This window comes from Glycine soja, chromosome 8, assembly GCF_004193775.1.
Source record: "Glycine soja cultivar W05 chromosome 8, ASM419377v2, whole genome shotgun sequence".
In the NCBI taxonomy this organism is placed as follows: Eukaryota; Viridiplantae; Streptophyta; class Magnoliopsida; order Fabales; family Fabaceae; genus Glycine; species Glycine soja.
Genome location: NC_041009.1, coordinates 19611701 through 19622690, shown reverse-complemented (window position 1 = coordinate 19622690; position 10990 = coordinate 19611701).

Sequence of the window (10990 nt, the reverse complement as noted above, 5' to 3'; positions counted from 1 at the left end):
TCAACTTTTTTGATTGGTATAGTAACAAATTAAAGGCTTAGGACTTGTGGTATAACGAAAATCATTTAGTACTATATGTTCTTTAACAATTGTCTTGAAAGATTACTTATTATTATTATTTATTATTAAAATAATATATATGTTTGGGTTAGGTTGGGTCATGGATCTAAAATTCAAAACTTGTTACCCAACCCATTTAGTACTAGGTTTAATTGAATTGGGTTAGGTTTAGCCCAAACACTTAAAAAACTCAAACAATCTGTTTGGGTTGGGTTGGGTTCGCGGGTCACCTCATGAATACTCATATATTAGAGGTTCACTTTACATATGAAAAAAAAACCTTGTGAGGCTCAAAAGCAGTTGATTCATATATAAATAACAACTACTTACATTCCACACTTTTGCTAAGTACACTTCAATCTCCTTTTTTACATTCTAATTACCTATTATACCATGTTTCCTTAAAGGAGTACACTAACCCATTTCCCTTTCCAGGCATCTTACACCTCATATTTGTTAGTCTTATTTTTATCTTATCATTAATGTTCTTTAACCCTATCTAAAATCTTATTTTTATTCTACCTTTATTGTTCTTTAAGCCCTAACTTTGAATCCTATCTTTATTATATAGATTTTAGTTATCATTCAAAAACTCTTCTAGGAGTTGTGCATCTCCTTTAGTGTAGTATTTTACTATGGACTTGATGATATGTCCTCCAACAGGGCTTGCCACCAATTTGTACTCATAACACACCTTCTACAATGTGTCCAACAATACATTCCCTTCATTTGTTGTGTATAGATACATGTAGTTTTCTTTGTCCACCACATCTACCTTTAGGTTCACATATCCTATTCCAATTCAATGATTCATAAAAGGTAGATATATACCATGAATTATAAAAAAATATACCAAGAACAAGCCGTACTTTTATATAAGAAAAACATGCTTAACGCTTTATGTAATTGCTTCATAAAATTTAATTTAAATATATTAGTTGTTAGCAAAAACTTTACATTGTAAATCAATATATATTAGAAATCATTTTGATCTAACTCTTAAAATAATTATTACAAAACTTAATCTTTTTCTGTTATATAATAATTTACTATTGGATGGCAATATAAAAAATATAGATATTGTCAATATATATTCTATCTAAAATCTTATTTAATTTAAAAGCATGATGACAAGAATATAAGAAACATATTGTAAATTTAATTTAGCATCAACAAGAATGATCTTCTTAATGGATCCCGATCCTCTTTCTCCAATAATTTTAGCACTCTTGATGAAGTTTGGTATAGCTTTTGGCATAACATTGCCAAAACTGTATTTTTTTTTTTTTATATATACCATGAGGTGAAGATGAGATTCAAAATTAGGGTTTAAAGAACAATAAAGGTAGAAGAAAATAATATTTTAGATAGGATTTAAAGAACACTAATGATAGCATGAAAATAAGACTAACAAACATGGGGGTGTAAGATAAGCATTTACAACTTCAAAGATATTAAGTTTGTAATTACTGGAAATGTCTTTCTAGAATAACATATATGCTGAATAAATAGTTTCAAAAATATAATTATGGAATAAATATGTGATATTTTGGAAAGATATTTCCAAAAGGAAAACAGTTCTCAAGGGTGTACTCCTTTAAGAAAAGAAAGGTATAATGGGTAATTAAGATGTATAAAGAGAGAGAAAAAGAGATTGCGGTGTACTTAACAATAATGGGGGATGTAAATAGTAAGTGCCTAAATAACTTATTCTCACACCACACAATGCTAAGTTCATATCCATACTTTTTTGGTATTATTTTTTATGGAAATACCTTTAAGAGAAACAAATTTTTGTTATGGTCAATGCACAATAGGAAAAACTTATTTCTATTGTGTTAGGAGATACAAATTCATCAAACACAATGAAAACAAGTTGTTGTATATATATTCACATAATACACTCTATTGTGTTTAGTGAATTCTAAACACCCCTTTCACCTATTATTAATACCAATTATAAATATTAATATAAATCAACCTATATCAATATCAATATGAAGCAAGTTTGATATAAATGAACCAATACAAAATAGATAAAGATGAAAATTTGCAAAACAAGTCTCGCATAATATGAATAAATACAAAATTGGTCAATCTAAGATGAAACATTATTACAATAATAAGTCTAATATAATATTGAATAATATAAGTCTAAAATGTGTTTGTGTATCAATATGCATACAAAACTTATTACCAATGTACATACAAACGTAATGAAATCAAGTTTGCATTACATCTGGCACATTATCAAAAAAATGAGACTCACCCGCAATGAAAGAGCAAGGGATTCAAAATACATTAGGGGTGACCTAAAGCAAGAAAACAATGAATGAGTGTGAAGTTTCTACGAGTGAAAGCAACATGAGGGTGCATAACAAAGTAGGGAGGAAGTACAAATCATGAGGAGGAAAAAGGTTAAAGGGGAGGAAGAAGAGGGTGAAAACACAGTTTTAAAAATTGACTCGGATTGGCTTATAAAACCAAGAACTGGTGGTATTGTTAGTCCGAGCCAGTTATTCAATCATTCATGCAATTGGTCAGAATGTGAACATAAACAAAACTTTTGACGTTTATTTGCCTTACAAAACATAACCAATATTACATGGATATAATCTAACCCCCATACATTAGGAGATACAAAACTAACATATCTTCTTTTAAGCAAGGAACTCCATGCTTCACGCTCCTTCCATGAGACATCAACCTACTTAATATGTTAAAAACATGAAACTAAAAGGGATGAGACATAATGTCTTAGTGAGTGCTCTAAGGACTCTAGGTTGACTCTCTATTTTAGAGATCCTTTACTTAACTCTCATGGATTCTCATTTTCTTTTCTCAAGCACTTTATCTAACAATGATCGACTTATTCCTTATACACCAAAAGAATCAACTATACCTCTTGGGAAGTAGTTTTCACCACTCCGAAAAGTCATTCGAAGTTAAGACATAGGGGTGGTATTTGAGAAGATACCCTACTAGGCAAGATCCTCATGTTGATTTAGTGGGACAAAGTTTCAACATGGGACTCACCCTCCCATGTATATCTTTTTCCAATAAAAGCCTTCCTAGAGGACAAAGCTAACTTTTCCAACACATTGAGACAGTTACAGAACAAGATTATCATTCATCATTTCAACAACATCCCATATCAAGTATCAATGATTAGATATGAGCATAGGGAACAACTAGGTCAATATAACCTTTAACTATCCTCAAGAAACTCTTTAGAGGGTTATGAATATTTCTTGAGCCTATACTCGCTAAGCAAGGCTTATCTTGCTTAGTGAATAAAGTTCCCTGGGTTCTTACTTGCTTAGTTAGCATTGCTCGCCCAACAAGTAAAGTTTCCTAGGTACTTACTCATTCATCTAGAACTGCTCGCCCAACAAGCACTATGATTAAAAAAATCGCGAGTTTGTGAGATCTCTTTAAAAAGGGGGTCATCAATGGCTTCCCAAGCATGCCCAAGCTCAACAATCAAGTCCTAAGAACTTCTATTAGGGGGAAACTCACTCACCTCAGAGTACTTGTGGGATCAACCTTTTGGCTCAAGGATCTTTGAGATCAACTCCTCTTTCTCTATATATCTTCTTATCCTTTTTCTCTCCACTTTACTTTATCTCTCAAACTCTAATTTCTTCTTTCTCTTCTTAAAACATGTGTGTGTGCGCGTGTGTGTGGCTTTTGTGGGCCTAGACTTCTTGTTTGGCTTCTATTATCTTTCCCACATTAAGTCTTAATAAAGGTATCTATTATTAATTATGCCTAAGGGTATTCTTTAACCATTAACTATAAAAACTTTGAAAATGTATTTTTTTCAAAGACTATATCTATATTGAAAGAAGCAACACCATCACCAAGCATCTCACACAAGTTAATAACACTTGGGAGATATATTTTTGCATGTTGCCTTTTTAAAATAAATAAAAAACACAATACGCCCAAAGAAATCAATCCTATGACTTTAGACTCAAGTAGTTGATTCCTAACCACTAAGCTACAAGACAATGCTGGTAACTAGATGCCAAATATATATATATAAAAAAACACAAGATTTACATTTATTTAGTAAAATCGATTCATGCAATTCAATTATTATTACATTGGTTTAACAAGTGATCCAATACATCAAATGATTTGATGACTAGTCCATGTTTTAAAACAATGGGTAAAAATACTTTAAAAGAGTGAGGGTAAATTAATAATAAATTTTTAAATTTGACAAATAAAAAAAATGGAGGATGGTAAAAGTGGAGGTAAGAATAACAAGCCCCATGCATAACTAAAGCTCCAAGATTACACACTAATGACCAAGAAAAAAATGTCACTCTTATTGTCATGTTTTCTTCTTATTTTTTTCGTCTGTTTGGAAAGTATTTGCACTTGTTGAATCCACATCCTTGATTTTAATTATGACAACAATGCAAATTGTAAGGATGATGAGTTTTATGTGATAACTAACATTATGCTTTAGTGTTTCAGTGTTAAATTTATTAAGAAGAAAATATGTACATGCATTATGAGGTGCTCAAAATGATGCCAAGAGTAAAGAACTAAGAAGATTCCTTGAAGCCCATCTGCATGATGAAGAATGCTTCCCTCTAAGTACTTGATTTTGGAAAAGTACAAGACAATGAGGCCTTAAATAAAAGACATATCTAAAGCTACAAATAGAGCATCCAATGCATCAGAGTCTATATTAGAATGATGAAGATCTTGACTCTGAAGAATGAACTTCAGAATGGAGTTAAAAATGGTACTTTGTTGCATCTCCAGGACAGCATCATGTCTACCATATGTTGCCACATCATACAAATGGCACATTTGAAGACTAGAGTTGATAGCATCTCACTTTCTATATGTTGTCACACTCATAGGGGTACATCGAAAAGTGAATGTTAACTACATTGGAAGATGCAACCAAGTTGAAATCTAAAACTGTCCATTAGAATTTCTTATGTAGATCATCAGAATGGAAGACTGAAGTTATCATGCAGCCTAACATTGGACATAACACTAGCACAACAACAATTATACCTTCACTTTCCTTGTATGAAACAATATACTTTAGAATGTTTTATGCTTTGAAGATATGTTGAGATTGATGAAGTTATGTTTCTTCGGAAAGCCATATCAGTTGAATTTCATCACAAGGATTTATTTGAGTCTGGTTCCTTTCTCAACAAATTTCAAAATTGTCATTTTGATGTACCTTCAGAATCCTCGTCAGAAAGGTTCCTCAGAATGGGAACATCAAAATGGCCCTGTTGTCATGACTATCATCTTTGCCTGCTTCCTCTAGATGATAATATAAGCTTGATTGAATATGAATGTGTAGTGATTGCATGATAGGAAGTCCAATGAAGTTAAACCCCAACAATTTATTTCATTAATTTAATCTCAATTTTATCTACATACCAAGTGTTTGATGAAATTCTCAAGCCAAATATTTATGCTTAATTATTTTACTTTTATTTCGTTCCTTAAGTTAATTATTTTATGCAAATTGTGATTTAGATTTAGTTACTTTAGTTTTTCCAAAATCTCGTAATCCATTTAATTTACTAAAAATTATCCATTTATGACACAAGTCTATGTGGAGACGATATCTTACTTACTAATGTGTGTTACTTAAGCAATTTGGTACTCTTACCAAAAATCCCAACACTATTATGCTAGTTACATATAATAATTAAGAAAGCAGAAATAATCTATATATTTTATTTTTTACTAAATTAAAATTTTGATTTCCTTTAATTTTAGATCCATGATTTTTATCCCTGATTTTATTTTTCTACAATTTAAGTTTCTAAATTTTAAAATATCCATAATTTTGATCTAATCCTCAATTTTGCATACCTTTATTTTTTTTGGTTTTTGCATGTTAATTAATTAAATTATTTATTGATGATATATTAAATAAATATTTTATGTTTGAGGTTCAATTAAACCAAAATAATAAAAATAAAATATATGGAAAATTGAATATTAGACCAAAATTTATGGATTTTCTAAAATGCGAGAATTAATATTGCAAAAAAATATAGGAGACCAAAATTATAATTGGGCCTTTATAGTTTTAATCAAAATGACATATTTGAATTTTCATGTGACAAATATATATTTAATATAAGCTAAAAATGTGGTGAAAATGAAGAAAATGATGGTTAAAGAGAATAAAAAGATAAGAAAAATACGAAAATAATAACAAGTTTAAGTATTTAAGAAAATGGTAAAAAAAATAATGATCTTAAAATTTTAATAAGTAGTATTGATATAATTAGAAAGTATGCCAGTAGTTGTCAAATGGAAAAGTCAAAATCTACATCATAAAGTCAAAATTCACATGAAGAAATACTAGACAATTCCTTTATTTATATGAGGTTAAATTAGTTTTTTTTGTCTAATTTATTATTTAGATTTAATTTAATCTTCTAATTTTAACAACCGATTCAATTTGGTCTATCAATCTAGATTATAAAAAAAAATATCACACTTTGTGACGGTTCAAAATTATCACTAAGTGATTTTAAATCGTCACAAAATCCATATTTTCCTAAAAATAAATCGGTTTAAAAAATTAGAAGATCAATTTGAACAAAAAAAACTAGATAATCAAATTGAATCCATTTTAAAAATTAGAGGATCAAACTGAATTGAAGAAAATTAGAAGACTAAATTAAACTTAAATGATAAATTAGAGGACAAAAAACTAATTAGCCTTTATATAATGGATATGAAATTTTTTTAGGCCACTGATGTACAAACCCAAAATATAATGATGTACATATCTATATCTAGAAATAGAGTAAAATAAATAAATAAAAATCATATGTAAAAGTACATGTTGCAACATCTACTTCATGAAGACCCATGAACCAAATAAAACCATTATAATCCATGCCAACTTTTCATTTTTCAACCCTTAACATAAGTCAGAGATATTTCTTAATTCTAACAAAGTCAGATCATATGTTTCTTATAATATTTTGCCTGTGAAAAGCTTTAGTCAATTGCTTAACATCTGTCATCTTATGGTAATCAGATATAACCTGCATATACATTTTCTACAACTATTTCCTTTTCATCCTTGAGTATGGATTACATAACTGAAAGTAACCTTTTTCTATTTCTTCCCATACTAGTGAAGGATGAAATCAATTAATGGTCCAAGCAATAACAATAAAGAATTTTATCAGTTCAGCTAAGTGACACTTTAACATTCTCTATAGTTGCATGTTCTAAATGATAGATAAGAATGAAAATAGTAGCAATAGAAGGGAAGCAAAAAGAAAGTAAATACTCTCCATGATCATTAATATAAAGCATCATTTAGAAGGAAAAAGGTCCTTTTTATAAAGTATTTCACAATTCCCATGGAGTAATTAATTAATTTTTTCATTATTTACCCTTATTAAATACTCTAAGTATCTATGTTTTTTTTTATGGATAATAGTGCATAATGTTGTTAGACTTTAATGTCATATCACCCATAACAAATTAATGATTAACAAGGGTAAAATTAGTATGTTTCTAATGTTTTTTTAAAAAAAAACAATAAAACCAACTAATTTACTTATTTTTATTGGTCTGTGTAATTTTGTTACTAGTTATTTATATCAAGGACCATATATTATAATGGAGCACAACACAAAACTTTGCAGACTAGATACTATATATTATTCAGATGGACAATTCACATTGGCTATCTAGATTTCTTACAATGGAAATGTAGAATACATAGGTGTTCAAGACAACCAGATGTTTACACTATTTACATTCAACATCATTATATATACATGTTCCATTCTATCTAGGATAAAAGAAGACATGAGGGACTAGAGGACCGGAGTGCAACATATGCAAGGATGTGAGGTAAAAGATCCCGTCTTCCATTTCACACCATATAACACTGCATTAGCAATAAGGGAATTGGATCACTTTTGTTGACTATTTTCCAATGGTATCAGGTACTTTGCAATTCAACTCAACAAATTGTGTAGCTGAAAAGTTGTACATATTTGTTGGCTTCAAGAGTATATAACATGTAATACTAGAGTGAGGTATGAGTAACCTGAGTGTGCACATGTAGAACCATAAGAGAGGTCTGAAAAGGAATATGTGTAATAGTAGAAAAAACTTTGTTACAGGATTTTATGTACAAAATATTTTTGGATCCCATAAAAAATAATATATGAGCATTTGAACATGAGTTTGTTCAAACTTTTTAAAAAAATAACTTGAAAATAAGCATCTTTTATATAAGTGATTTTTTAAAGAAGCAAATAGGATTTACTTTTTAAAATAAACAAAAAACTGCTTTTAAGCAGAAACAGTTTAGATAAACACATTAAAAAAAACAAAAAATTGTTTATTTTATTAAAATAAGCACTTATTTAAACAAATAAGTTTAAACAAACTGGCCCATAATCACCCAGGAAATAGCTTAATATGGTTTGTGATCTGTTCACGGCATATAGGACACTTCGATAACTTCGATCCACAATCTCTACAAGTCTGCGTAAGAATAACTTCATAGTTATCATGTGTATGGCAATATGAAAAAAAAAAAAAAAGGAATGGCGTTTGGAAGAACTCACCATGTGTCCACAACCAAAGACCAAGTCCTTTTCATTGGAGAGGCATATAGAACAAACCTACATTTTATAAGAAATGTATATCCATTTAGTACAAAAATGCATTGAGTAATTTTTCAACACTCCTTCGGCTACCTTTCCCACCAAACCTTAAGGAAAAAAGAACTGTATATGCAATCTATGGAGGACATAAGCTTCTTTCATTGACAATTCATTGTAAAAATCTTAAGGGGTTTCCTAGACTATCAATGATAAGAAACAACAGGATCTTGAAACCTATGGTTCTCACAAACAATCAATAAACAACAATAGATAATGATGTGTACCTTTCTCCATAGGAAGACTTGTACCTTCCATGGGAACTTCTCTCCGGTGCACTTTGATTTCCTTGAAAGAGGAGAGAAATAAGATTTCACTACCTTTGGCCTTTCTTTTCTATCTCTCTCCATTAGTGATGGCTATGAGTGAGAGAGAACACTTTTCTGGTCAGGAAGGGGACCTTATTTCACGTTAGTGGGTATTAACCCCCTTTTATAACCACTACTCCCATCAAGTAGCAGTTAGCTCTAGAAACTTCTCCTATTAAGCCCAATTACAATTTAGCCCTTAATCGTTAATTATTTACTTATTAGTCCCTACATGAGTCACATGCCTCTCACATGAGACATTAATTCTTACATTCTCCCACTTGGCTCATGTGACATTAATAAACATTATGGACTAAATAAATAAATAGATTAACTAACATAATGCGCATTAAAATTGACTAAATTGTTTTATACATTGGGTACATCATAATTTCATGATTAAGAATAAGAACCAATTCAAGTCATGGCGGTTGTACATCATCTAATCGACATAGTCCCTTCCATGTACTACAAATTAGTCTTCTCCTTAATATGACCATTAGTTAGGAGTACATAATTGGTCCAACATAATGTCTTCATTCAAGACAAAACCTGTTAACATTACTCTAACACAAATATGCATGCAAACATAGAGAACAGGTAATCAGAAACATATCATAATTGAGCTCAGAGTGTCACTAAAAATACATAAGATAAATTACACTTAATGATCATCAATAACAATAATGTCCATACTTTCAACATGTTCTATAATGTCTTGGGCGGTAATCCCTTATTCAAAGGGTCAACTATCATAAGGTTTGTGCTAATATGTTCTATTGACACTCTTTGTTTCTGAACTTCTTCCTTCACGACAAAGTACCTCAATTTCATATGCTTAGCACCCTTAGAGTACTTGTCGTTCTTACAAAAATATTGCTACGGAGTTATCACAATACATTTTCAGCGGCCTAGCAATACTGTCGACAATTCCAAGCCCTGAAATAAAGTTCCACAGCCAATTAGCCTGAATTGTAGCCTCAAAACATACTACAAATTCAGCTCTCAGATGCAACAACAACTGATGCATACAAAATTACTTTCATTTGTTTTCGTTCTATATCATTTCTAGGACATTGTGTGAGACTAACTCTGTCTCATTTCTAAATTAGAATAGGCGATGTTAAACACCTTTCCATCTTGAATCTATCTAGCACTTTATCGATATATATACTTTCTTAGATAAGCCTAACAATCCTTGTGATCTATTATGGAATATTTTTATCCCTATCACATAGCTTACCTCACCCATATCTTTCACTTCAAAGTTTCTAGAGAGAAATTTCTTAGTCTTATGAAGAAGACCAAGATTGTTAGCTGCAAGCAAGATATCATCAATATACAGAATTAGAAAATAACCTTACTCCTACTGATCTTCAGATACATACATCGATAAACAGTATTTTCCTTAAATCTAAAGGAAATAATGATATCATTAAACCTCAAATACCATTGGCGGGAAGCTTGTTTTAAGACTGTATATTGATTTTTTTAGTATGCACACCATGTGCTCATTTCCTTCAACTGAAAACCTCATTGGTTGGTCCATACAAACATTCTCCTCTAAATCTTCATTCAGAAAGGTGGTTTTCACATCTATTTGATGTAGCTCCAAGTCATAATGGGCTACTAATGCCATGATAATCCTGAAAGAATCCTTTCGTGAGACCAGTAAAATGTCTCTTTATAATCAATGCCATCTTTCTGAGTAAATTCCTTAGCAACAAGTCTAGCCTTGTAACATTCAAGGTTGCCATGAGAGTCACGTTTAGTCTTGAAGACCCACTTACAACCAACTCTCTTACAACCCTTTGGTAATTTTACAAGGTCCTAAACACCATTATGTTCCATGGAATCTATCTTTTCTTTCATGGCATTTAACCACTTCTCAGAACTATCACAACTTACAACTTGGGAAAA